The sequence below is a fragment of the Stomoxys calcitrans genome, chromosome 5, assembly GCF_963082655.1.
Source record: "Stomoxys calcitrans chromosome 5, idStoCalc2.1, whole genome shotgun sequence".
In the NCBI taxonomy this organism is placed as follows: Eukaryota; Metazoa; Arthropoda; class Insecta; order Diptera; family Muscidae; genus Stomoxys; species Stomoxys calcitrans.
This window is the reverse complement of record NC_081556.1, coordinates 102,214,871-102,228,264: the sequence shown is the minus strand read 5'-3', so window position 1 is coordinate 102,228,264 and position 13,394 is coordinate 102,214,871.

Sequence of the window (13,394 nt, the reverse complement as noted above, 5' to 3'; positions counted from 1 at the left end):
ACACCCACAATCTAATGAATATTAAGGTCCTATGTTAGGAAACCTTAAAACTGCTCACTGTTTCAAATTTCAGCCAAATCGGTTAAAAAATAAAGCTTTTATGGGCTTCAGACCCTTTATCGGGAGATCGGTTTATATGGCAGCTATATCTAAATATAGTCCGATTCAAACCAAATTTGGGTCAAACGTTGGTAGGTCTCAAACTACTCACTGTTTTAAATTTCAGTCAAATCTGTTAAAAAATAAAACTTTTATGGGCTTTAGACCCTTTATCGGGAGATCGGTCTATATGGCAGCTATATCTAAATATAGTCCGATCTGAACCATACTTTGCTCAGATATCGGGAGGCCTAAAATAACCCACTGTTTCAAATTTCAGCGAAATTGGGCAATAAATCAAGCTTTTATGGGCTTCAGACCCTTTATCGGCAGATCGGTCTATATGGCAGCTATATCTAAATATAAACCGATCTGAACTATATTTGGGTTCGAAATTTAGAGGCCTGAAACTACTCACTATTTCAAATTTCAGCAAAATCGGTTTAAAAATAAAGCTTGTATGGGCTTCAGACCCTTTATCGGGAGATCGGTCTATATGGAGGCTATATCTAAATATAGTCCGATCGGAACTATACTTAGGTCAGATGTCGGGAGGCCTAAAACTACTCACTGTTTTTAATTTCAGCGGAATTGGGCAATAAATAAAGCTTTTATGGGCTTCAGACCCTTTATCGGGAGATTGGTCTAAATGGCAGCTATATCTATATATAGTCCGATCTGAACTATATTTAGGTCAGAAGTCGGGAGGCTTAAAATAGCCCACTGTTTCAAATTTCAGCGAAATTGGACAATAAATAAAGCTTTTATGGGCTTCAGACCCTTTATCGGCAGATCGGTCTATATGGCAGGTATATCTAAATATAGTCCGATCTGAACAATATTTGGGTCCTATGTTAGGAGGCATAGAATTACTCACTGTTTCAAATTTCAGCAAAATCGGATAAAAAATTAAGCTTTTATGGTCTTCAGACCCTTTATCGGCAGATCGGTCTATATGAAAGCTATATGTAAATATACTCCGATCTAAGCATTATTTAGGTTCGAAATTGAGAGGCCTGAAACTACGCAGTGTTTCAAAATTCAGCGAAATCGGATAAAAAATAAAGTTTTTATGGGTTTCAGACCCTTTATCGGGAGATCGGTCTAATCGGCGGCAATATCTAACTATATTCCGATCTGAACCATACTTAGGTCAGATGTCGGGAGGCTTAAAATAATCCGCTGTTTCGAATTTCATCGAAATTGGGCAATAAATAAAGCTTTTCTGGGCTTCAGACCCTTTATCGGCAGACCGATATGAACCATATTTGGATCAAATGTCGGGAGGCCTAAAACTACTCACTGTTTCAAATTTCATCAAAATCGGATGAAAAATTAAGTTTTTATGGACATTAGACCCTTTATCGGAAAATCGGTCTATATAGCAGCTATATCCAAATACGGTCCGATTTGGCCCATTCAAGAACTTAACCAGCGTGCATCAAAAAGACATATCTGTGGCAAATTTCAGCTCAATATCTCAATTTTTGAAGCCTATAGAGTTATTACAACAGACCGACAGACAGATAGAAGGACAGACGGACAGGCACACGGACATCGTTAAATAGTCTTAGAATTTTACGAAGATCCGAACTATATATACTTTGTAGGGTCGGGAATTGATATTTCGAAGTGTTGCCAATGGAATGACTAAATGAATATACTCCCTATCCCACGGTGGTGGGTATGAAAACCAAAAAAAAATCAAAACCAAACAAATAAATAAGACTTAAGTCAACCAAGGCGAACTTTAAATACTCATCACAAAGTATCAATGCTTCTAATAAAACAGACCGTTCCACATTTCAGCGAAATTGATAAAATTTCTTAGTTTACTTTACTTTAATTAGGTATGACCGAACATTTGTGCCATTAGCCGAACTCAGAATAACTTTCCAAGAGCCTCGATCTTCTGCGCTTCTTCTATAATCTGTCACACTCAGTTTCGAAGTGTCTCCCACCACTTGATCTCTTCATCGGCCTTTTGGTTGTCCCGGTTTGCGTTTATCACCGTGTTTGCCTCTTAAAGACCTGTTTCCTGGAGTTTCTTTATCCATTCAGACAACATGACCTAGCCAACGCATTCGTTGTATTTTGATACGTGTAACTATGCTATCATCGTCATATAGCTCGTGGTTCATATGTCGCCTATACTCTCCATTAACGCACACTGGTCCATATATTTTACAAAGAATCTTTCTCTCAAACACTCCAAGCACTGCCTCGTCTGTTTTCACACGTACCCATGCCTCACAACCACATAACAACACGGGAAGTGTTGTAATTCATCCGTCGAGAGGTGGCCTGATATAGCCCCTATTCAAACGAATACCCGGATTTGACTTCTTAAGCCCTCTCTTTTCATCCGATTTGGCTGAAATTTTGACGCACGACCTTACCCTAATTTTCAGAAATGCCAGATCTCGGAGATGGGTGGTGCGATTTAAGCGAAATTTTGTGTGTTCTCATATAGTACCCCAAAAATAAAAAGTTGGTATCCAAATTTCGGATGGGGTACCTAGGGGGCCGCCCCACCCTAAAACCTACTAAACATATATATAGACAAATCACGACAATATGGGACTCAAATAAAAAGTATTTAGGATAAGAAAACGTATCTGATATCCAATCGTCGGACCAAATGTTAGGGGGACCAGCCCAACCCCCAAAACACCCCTAAATCGGACATATTTACCGACCATAGCAATATGGGACTCAAATGAAAGGTATTTGCAAGTAAAAAATAAAAAAAATAATAATAAAAAAATACGAATCTGATATCCAAATGTGGGACCACGTTTCTGGGGTTCCACCTCTTCCCCAAAACACCCCCCAAAGAGGACTTATTTACTGACCATGAGAATATGGGGCTTAAATAAAAGGTATTTGAATACAGAATATGAATCTGATATCCAAATATGGGACCAAGTGTTTAGAGGGCCGCCTCTCACCAAAAAAATCCCCCAAAGGGACAAATTTACGACCATAGCAATATGGGGATCAAATGAAAGGTCTTTGGGTGTAAAGCACGAATTTGATATCAATATTCGGAAAAAGTGTCTATGGGGCCACCCCACCCCCACAATACCACCCAAATAGTGAGTATTTTCTGACTATTGCAATATGAGGCTCAAATAAGAGGAGTTTTAAAGTAGAACACGAATCCGATCTATATTTTCAAGGCCAATTCAATGAGTCGAGGCCCATCCACCAAAACACCCCCCAAGCCGGTCATGTTTGCTCAAATTATAAGTATTTAAGAGTAGATCACGTATCGGATATCAATATCCGATATGGAACTGAATATTTATAATTTTTAGGGCCAATACCCCAAACCGGATATATTTGCTGACATTTGCAATAAGGAGTTTAAATGAGATCAATAGAAAACGAATTTGATATCCAATTTTGAGGCCAATAGCAATATGGGGTTCAAATAAATCATATATAGATATGTGAGAAAAGAACACGTTGCTGATATATTTTCAGGGCTTAGAATTTGGGGGACCACCCCACTCCCCAAAACACCTCTAAATCGGGCATATTTACCGACCATGTCGATGTGGAGCTTAAATGAGGGGGGGTAGAACAAGAATTGATACCCATTTTCGGGACCAATTTTCTGGGGGTCTACCCCTTTCCCACAATATCCCACAAACAGCAATTTTTTAGTGACCATCGCAATATGGGGCTCAAATAAAGGTATTTGGGAGTAGAATACGAATTTGATATCCAAATGTAGGACCATGTATTTAGGGCATCACCCGTTCCCCAAAAGGGTGAACATTTTTCGGGCATGCCAATATGTGGCTCAAATGAAAGGTATTTGAGATTAGAAAGCTAATTTGATAATCTATTTTGGGGCCATGTGTTTGAGGGACGTCTCATTCTGTAAACTCCCCTAAACCAATAGCAATATGGGGTTTAAATAAATGGTATTTGAAAGAAGAGCACGATGCTGATATTTTTTCAGGGCAAAGTATCTGGGGGACCACCTCACCCTCGAAAACACCCCTAAATCAGATATCATGAATATATCGAGCTGAAATAAAGTTTTTTAAGAATGGAGTACACCTTACATCCAAAATTAAATTCGTAGACCAATAAAGATCATATGGGATTCCGATAAAGGCACTTATATTGTTAAACTGTTAGTCAAGCGATATACTATTTTCGTAGCATGGTATTTCACTAAAAGCTCTTTAACTGTCGAAGATAAATATTCCAAGGAAGCTTTTGTTCCTTGGGCCCGGGTCAGCTAGTCCATCTATAAACTGATATTGCTCCCATATAAACCGATCCTGATTTCTTGAGGCCTTACTTACTTTACTTGGCCATGACAGAACATTTGTTCCACTAGCCCAACGTATAATGGCCTTCCAAGCCTCGATATTCTGCGCTCATTCTAAAATTTTCGGATACCAAGTTTCGAGCTGTCTCCCACCACTTGATCTCTCCATCGGTCGTTTGGTCGTACCGGTTTACATGTACCACCTTGTTTGCCTTCAAAGGACTTCTTTGCTGGAGCTTTAGACGGCCATCGTGATTTCGACGGACGGACATGCCTAGATCGACTCGAGACGATCAAGAATATATATATTTTTTATGGAGCCCTGGATCAATATTTCGAGCTGTTACAAACGGAATGATTAGATTACTATACCCCCTTCCTATGGTGGTAGGTATAAAAACCTTAAGATATTTGGTAGACAGTTTTTATACCCACCACCCAAGGATGGGGGTACATTCATTTTGTCATTCCGTTTGCAACACATCGAAATATCCATTTCCGAACCTATAAAGTATATAAATTCTTGATCAGCGTAAAAATCTAAGACGATCTAGACAAGTCCGTCCGTCTGTCTCTTGAAATCACGCTACAGTCTTTAAAAATAGAGATATCGAGCTGAAATTTTGCACAGTTTCTTTTTTGTCCATAAGCAGGTTAAGTTCGAAGATGGGCTATATCGGACTATATCTTGATATAGCCCCCATATAGACCGATCTCTCAATTTAGGGTCTTAGGCCCATAAAAGCCACATTTATTATCCGATTTTGCTGAAATTTGGGACAGAGAGTTGTGTTAGGACCCCCAACATGCTTCGTAAATTTGGCCCAGATCGGTTCAGATTTGGTTATAGCTACCAAACAGACTCATCCTCCGATTTAAGGTCCTAGGCCCCTAAAAGCCACATTTATTATCCGATTTTGATGAAATTTGAGACAGTGAATTGTGTTAGGCCCTTCGAAATTCTTCGTCAATTTGGCCTAGATCGGTCCAGATTTGGATATAGCAACCATATAGACCGATCCTCAGATTTAGGGTCTTAGGCCCATAAAAGCCACATTTATTATCCAATTTTGCTGATATTTGGGACAGTGAGTTGTGTTAGGCCCCTCGACATCTTGGCTTAGATCGGTCCAGATTTGAATATAGCTGCCATATAGACCGATCTTCAGATTTAGGGTCTTAGGCCCATAAAAGCAACATTTATTATCCGATTTTGCTGAAATTTGAGACAGTGGGTTAAGTTAAGCCCCTTAACATACTTCTGCAATATGGCACAGATCGGTCTAAATTTGGATATAGCTGCCATATAGACCGATCTCTCGGTTTTAAGTTTTGGGGCCATAAAAGGCGCATTTATTGTCCGATGTCGCTGAAATTTGAGAGAGTGAGTTGTGTTAGGCCCTTCTACGTCCTTCTTCAATTTGGCTCAGATCGGTACAGATTTAAGGCTTTGGGTCCTTAAAAGGCACATTTATTGTCCGATTTCGCCGATATTTGGGACAGTGTCTTGAAGTACATGGAGAGATCAGTCTATGTTGGGGCGTCTTCTTCAAACTAAATCTGTTACTGAAAATCACATTTAATTGCACAATTTTGCACAACATTTTATTGTATTTATTTACAAATTGCCTTCAATTGCATCAGACAGACGAAACGACATAAGATTAGATCATATTGGTATTGTTCGACTAAAATATGTATGAATCCCAAACCCAATCTCAATACCCCGTCAGCTCTGATTGTTCCATCGCACCGAATAATGAAATTGAGAATGGCGCTGAATGCATTTGAACTACCAGGCCGGCCTGTGAAGTGAGCTTTCTTATCAAATGTTTATGGAACAATAAATTTTGATAAATAACTGCATTGTCATGTTGACTGTTTTTTTTAATAAGTTGTGCCTGTATTTCGTTGGCGCTCAAAGTATTTGTATGAAAGTATATTACCAGTATAGTAGGACAATATAAACAAATCTAGCTCCAATTCATTCATTCACGCGTTGGGTTACGAACGATAAGAAAGTCTGACAACACTGTTCTATTATTATTAAATATAACAGAGAGCACTAACAGAAACGTTGTTGGGACTTTTGTTGTTAATGGTAGATAAGATTCTATGACAGATAATCAGCCAATTAGTAGTAGAGAATGTTTCCCCTTCACAAAAAAAAAAAAAATACATGTTGCACATTTTTCTGTTTGCCCATTGTTTGAATACATTGCTGACACGAGGGGTTCTCATATTATCTCCCATATAAAATGTTTCCACATTTTGTTACCACCAGGTGATATGTGCTAACATAAATATCATAAATATCTATTTAATAAGCCAGCCATTTTTTACTGTGCCTCTTCAAGAGGAACACATTTTATGTCATTTGGCTGCTCTTTTTACGAACATATCTGTGCTTCCCCCTGTCTGTTAAAATCATACAAAAATTTGCAAATTTTCCCACGAACATTCCATAAACAACTAGGGGGTAAACTTTTTACATTCTACAACACCACTGTGGTACAGGGTATTTTAACTTAGTGCATTTGTTTGTAACACCCAGAAGACATTCCGTACTTGGGTACCGGAAGCCTACTCCAAGAAACCCATGGTACGACCAAGAGTGTCGAGATGCTACTGAAGCCAAGCATTCGGCATATAGAGCAACCCTGTAGTCAATAGCAACGCCCGAAGATGAAGGGGAGTTATCGGGAGAAAATGGGAGAGGAGAAACGTGTAGCCCGCAGAAAGAAAAAGGAAATGGAAAGGCGTGAGTGTGAGCGAATTGAGATGTACAGGAGTCAGAATGAAGTTCGGAAATTCTACCAAAGAATTGAACATCAAACTGATGGCTTTGGTGCATTCATATCCTCCTGCAGACACAAAGAAGGAAATCTGGCAACTGACACAGATAACATGCTGAGGATATGGAAAGAACATTTTACCGAACTGCTAGTGTCCGACGTTGGCGGCGAAGAGGATACGGCAGAACCAATCCCTGATGATGGTATAGAATGTTTACCTCCTAGTCAGAATGAGGTCCAAGTAGCAGCGACCCGACTAAAGAACAACAAGGCAGCAGGAGCCGACGGGTTACCCGCTGAACTATTTTGGACCGGAGGCGAAATGCTGATAAAGCGTATGCATCAGCTTATCTGCGCAATCTGGCTAGAAGAAAGCATACCCGATGATTGGAACCTCAGAAAGGAGACAAGTCGGAATGTGCCAACTACAGAGGAATAAATCTTCTCCTCATCGCATATTCGGCAAAAAGAAAAAGGAAATGGAAAGACGACCAACCTTGCAATCAGTAGCAATGCGCCACATGAAGGAAAGGTATCGGGAGAAAAGGAGAGAGGAGAAACATCTTTTCCGCAGAAAGAAAAAGGAAGTGGAAAGACGTGAGTGTTAGCGAATTGAGGGTACAGGAGTCAGAATGAAGTCCGGAAATTCTACCAAAGAATTAAACGTGAAACCGATGGCTTTGGTGCATTCATATCCTCCTGCAGACACAAAGAAGGAAATCTGGTAACTGACACAGATAACATGCTGAGGATACGGAAAGAACATTTTACCCAACTGCTAGTGTCCGACGTTGGCGGCGAAGAGGATACCGCGGAACCAATCCCTGATGATGTTATAGAATGTTTACCTCCCAGTCAGAATGAGGTCCAAGTAGCAGCGACCCGACTGAAGAACAACAAGGCAGCAGGAGCCGACGGGTTATCCACTGAACTATTCAAGACCGAAAGCGACACGCTGATAAGACGTATGCATCAGCTTATCTGCACAATCTGGCTACAAGAACGCATACCCAATGATTTGAATCTCAGCTTACTATGTCCCGTACACAAGAAAGGAGACAAGTCGGAATGTGCCAACTACAGTGGAATAAATCTCCTCCCCATCGCATATTCCGCAGAAAGAAAAAGGAAATGGAAAGACGTGAGTGTGAGCCATTTGAGATGTACAGGAGTTAGAATGAAGTCCGGAAATTCTACCAAAGAATTAAACATCAAACCGATGACCTTGGTGCAGGCACATCCTCCTGCAGAGATAAAAAAGGAAATCTGGTAACTTACAACGATAGCATGCTGCGGATATGGAAAGAACATTTTACCCAACTGCTAGTGTCCGACGTTGGCGGCGAAGAGGATACCGCAGAACCAATCCATGATGATGGTATAGAATGTTTACCTCCTAGACAGAATGAGCTCCAAGTAGCAGTGACCCGACTAAAGAACAACAAGGCAGCAGGTGCCGACGGGTTACCCGCTGAACTATTTTAGACCGAAGGCGACACGTTGGTAAGGCGTATGCATCAGCTGGTCTGCGCAATCTGGCTACAAGAACGCATACCCGATGATTAGAACCTCAGCATATTATGTACCGTACACAAGAAAGGAGACAAGTCGGAATGTGCCAACTACAGAGGAATAAATCTCCTCCCCATCGCATATTCCGCAGAAAGAAAAAGGAAATGGTGTGAGTGTGAGCGAATTGAGATGTACAGGTGTCAGAATGAAGTACGGAAATTCTACCAAAGGATTAAACATCAAGCCGATGGCTTTGGTGCAGGCACATCCTCCTGCAGAGACAAAAAAAGGAAACCTGGTAACTAACAAAGATAACATGCTGAGGATATGGAAAGAACATTTTACCCAACTGCTAGTGTCCGACGTTGGTGGCGAAGCGGATACCGCAGAAGCAATCCCTGATGATGGTATAGAATGTTTACCTCCTAGTCAGAATGAGGTCCAAGTAGCAGCGACCTGACTGAACAACAACAAGGCAGCAGGAGCCGACGGGTTACCCACTGAACTATTTTAGACCGAAGGCGACACGCTGATAAGGCGTATGCATCAGCTTATCTGCGCAATCTGTCTACAAGAACGCATGCCCGATGATTGGAACGTCAGCATACTATGTCCCGTATACAAGAAAGGAGACAAGATGGAATGTCTCCTTTCTCCTCCCCATCGTATACAAAATACTCACAAGCGTGCTGTGTGAAAGATAAAAACCTAAAGTCAATGAGATAATTAGGCCCTATCAACGCGGCTTGAGACCTGGTAAATCCATCCTAGACCAGATATTAAAAAATGCAAATTTTGCCTATGAGCATTCCCCTAAGGAACAGGGGCAAACTTCTCACATATCAATGAGTGCAATTCGATTCAAGTTTAAGCTCAATGATAAGGGGCCTCCTTTTAATAGCCGAGTCCGAACGGCGTACCGCAGTGCAATACCACTTTGGAGAGAAGTTTTACATGGCATAGTACCTCACAAATGTTGCCAGCATTAGGAGGGGAAAACCACCGCTGAAATTTTTTTTTGATAGTCTAGCCGGGATTCGAATCCAGGCGTTAAGCGTCATAGGCGGACATGCTAACCTCTGCGCTAGGATGGCCTCCAGATATTCACACTGCGTGAAATCATGGAAAACACCCGAGATGGACAAATCTACACCTACCATCCCTTTGTTGACTACAAAGCCGCCTTCGTTACTCCTTTACGTTCAAAGGTATTTCAAGCCATGTCTGAGTTTGGTATCCATGAAGAATTAATAAGACTCTGCAGGATGACACTTGCTGATACGCGTTCCTCAGTAAGAATAGGAAAGAATCTCTCCGAACCATTTAATACCAAACGAGGTTTCAGACAAGGAGACAGCCTATCGTGTGATCTTTTTAACATCCTGCTGGAGAAGATTATACGAGATGCAGATGTGAATAGATATGGCATACTAATCACAAGAGCACACATGCTACTCGCCTATGCCGACGACATCGATATCATAGGTCGGTCACCGGCAGTAGTAACTGCAGCCTTTGAATGTATAGAAAGAGAGACGGTGAAAATGGGTCTGGCAGTAAATGGAGATAAGACGACATGGATGATTTCAACTCCCAAAAAGCCTTGCACAACTGATCAGATAAAGAAAGTGGAGAATGTTGGGAACCACAACTTTGAGATAGCCAATAACTTTATCTGCCTCGGCATTGCCGTAACCGAAACGAATGACACCAGTTTGGAGATAAAGCGAAGAATAATACTGGCAAACAGATGATACTTTGGATTAAGTAGGCAGTTTGGAAGCAAGGCCGCCAGTTTACAAAACACTTATACTACCTGTATTGTTATATGGGTCTGAGGCATGGGTACTTGTGAGTGCAGACGAGGTAGTTCTTGGAGTGTTTGAGAGAAATATTCTTCTTAAAATATGTGGACCAGCTTGCGTTGATGAAGAATATAGGCGTCGTATAAACGATGAGCTGTATGGCGACGAGAGAATGGTTTTGAAAATTTTGCCCATGAACATTCCACTAAGGAACAGGGGCAAACTTCTCACATATCAATGAGTGCAGTCCGATTCAAGTTTTTTAAGCTCAATGATAAGGGGCCTCCCTTTTATAGCCGAGTCCGAACGGCGTGCTGCAGTGCGACACCTCTTTGGAGAGAAGTTTTACATGGCAGTACCTCACAAATGTTGCCAGCATTAGGAGGGAAAAACCACCGCTGAATTTTTTTTTTTGTGATGGTCTCGCCAGGACTCGAACCCAGGCGTTCAGCGTCATAGGCGGACATGCTAACCTTTGCGCTACGGTGGCCTCCAGAGAGAGAATGGTTGCAAATGCAAATTTTGCCGATAAACATTCCACTAAGGAACGGGGGCAAATTTCTCACATATCAATGTGTGCATTTCAATTCAAGTTAAAGCTCAATAATAAGGGGCCTCCTTTTTATACCCTCCACCATAGGATGGGGGTATACTAATTTCGTCATTCTGTTTGTAACACCTCGAAATATGCGTCTGAGTCCCCATAAAAAATACATATTCTTGATCGTCATGCCATTTTAGGTCGATCTAGCCATGTCCGTCCGTCTGCCTATCGAAAGTACGCTAACTTTCGAAGGAGCAAAGCTAGCTGCTTGAAATTTTGCACAAAAACATTTTATTAGTGTAGGTCGGTTGGAATTGTAAATGGGCCAAATCGGTCCATGTTTTGATATAGCTGCCATATAAGTCGATCTTGGGTCTTGATTTCTTGAGCCTCTAGAGGGCGCAATTCTCGTCCGATTTAACTGAACGTGGTGTTTCGGAAATCAATATTTTCAAATAAAGCCAACGGAATCGGTGAAAACTATTAAACCCCCAATCTTTTGGTGTTGTGTATTTGAATGAAGTTTCCCCCCTATTCAGCTCAAATATCTATACTTGTTTAATGTTTTGTAAGAATTACCATCTCCAGTTATTTGTTGTTTGGCTTGTCTTTCCTTGACTTTTTTCACTTTTTGCCCTAGCGGCCTTATGAATTGCCAACCAAACAACCAAAGTTGCTGTGTGAATACAAGTCGAAGAAAAACTTTGAATATTGCAACAAATATTGTACGTGGTAAAAGTTTTTAATGTTTAGCAAACCTCACCGCCACCACCGCCACCACCGCCACCACCACCACCACCTACAACATGCGCAACATTCGCCACTGTCATGCCCCTACGTTGAGGCAATGTAGGGAGGGTCAGAGTGTGTGAAAACCGTTTCAACACGAGCTTACCATTCATGGCCAAAACAAGTGTGTCCTGGTGTAAGTGCTTCTAAGGATATTTGGTATCTCAGAAGATACTTTCATTTCGTTGCCATTTAATTTGGAAAAATATCTAAAAATCGTGAGTGTATTTTAAACTAACTAAGCTTGAGAAGTCGAGTACACTTTCATGTAAAGTAGCAAATGAAAGTTTAGTGAATGGAAATGTAATGAGACGTTCTTAGCATGACTTTAAATATGAATAGATGTGAGTGTGCTTGATACTTACTAAAATTGTATAGTTGTCTAAAAGTGATACAAATATACTGCATCAGTGATTGTAGTAAAAAGTTCAGATTCAAGCTCAAATGATGGTGTTGGACAAAATTCAATTAAAGTCAATGGGGTTCTAGCAAAGGAAATTTCTCACTGATCTTAAGACACAAATAATGTAAACGAAAAATTATGTAATTATTGGGTTGCCCAAAAAGTAATTGCGGATTTTTCATATAGTCGGTGTTGACAAATTTTTTCACAGCTTGTGACTCTGTAATTGCATTCGTTCTTCTGTCAGTTATCAGCTGTTACTTTTACCTTGCTTTAGAAAAAAAGTGTAAAAAAGATATATTTGATTAAAGTTCATTCTAAGTTTTATTAAAAACGCATTTACTTTCTTTTAAAAAATCCGCAATTACTTTTTGGGCAACCAATATTTCCAACAACTGTGCTAAGTATGGTTTAAATCAGTGCATTACATGATATAGCTGCCACATAAGCCTTTAGAGGGCGCAATTTTTATCCGATTTGAAATTTTGCACATATTGTTGGAGAACAACTTCCAATAACTGTGCCAAGTATGGTCTAAATCAGTCCATAACCTAATATAGCCGCCATACAAACCTATCTGCCGATTAGACTTCGTGAGCCGCTAGAGGGCGCATTTCTTATACGATTTGGCTGAAATTTTGCGTGAAGTGTTGAACGTCTAAAAAAATTCGCCAAGTATGGTTCAAATCTATTCATAACCTGATATAGCATATAGACATATAAACTGATTTTGGATCTTTGGACTTCTTGAGCCGCTAGAGGGCGCAATTATTATCCGATTTGGTTGAAATTTCGAGTGAAGTGTCTTGGTTTGACCATCAACAACTGCGCCATGTATGGGCAAAATCGGTTGACAACATGATATAGCTCCCATATAAACTCATTTCGAAATTTCGGGCGAAAGTTATATATGGGAGCTATATCTAAATCTGAACCGATTTAGATGAAATTTTGAGCACATATTAGGAAGTCACGCGAAACATTTCATGTCAAATTTGGTAGAGATCACACCAAAATTGCGGCTCCTACAGCTTTAAAAGTGCATATCGGATGAAAGATATATATGGGAGCTATATCTAAATCTGGACCGATTTCCATAAAATTTTGCAAGCATTTTGGGTCGTTAAAAAAAAAACATTTCGTGCCAGATTTTGTA